This window comes from Grammomys surdaster, unplaced genomic scaffold (assembly GCF_004785775.1).
Source record: "Grammomys surdaster isolate TR1022 unplaced genomic scaffold, NIH_TR_1.0 130, whole genome shotgun sequence".
Classification (NCBI taxonomy): Eukaryota; Metazoa; Chordata; class Mammalia; order Rodentia; family Muridae; genus Grammomys; species Grammomys surdaster.
Genome location: NW_021604588.1, coordinates 8,986,061 through 8,986,328, shown reverse-complemented (window position 1 = coordinate 8,986,328; position 268 = coordinate 8,986,061).

The window sequence follows — 268 nt, the reverse complement described above, 5'->3', positions numbered from 1 at the left end:
AAAGAAACAAAGAAACAAAGAAACAAAGAAACAAAGAAACAAAGAAAGAAGGGTACTTCTGTATCTTGTAGCTTAGGTCAAGCTTGTTTCAAAGAGGTAATTAACAAGTAAAATGTGTTTATTTTCAATGTGAACAGGATGAGCTTTACACACACACACACATCTACATATACATACACATTGTGTGGACATTACCACAATCAAATAACATATCCATTACTACCCGTAATTACCATGTGAGGGGGTGTATGTGCACATGCTAATGATA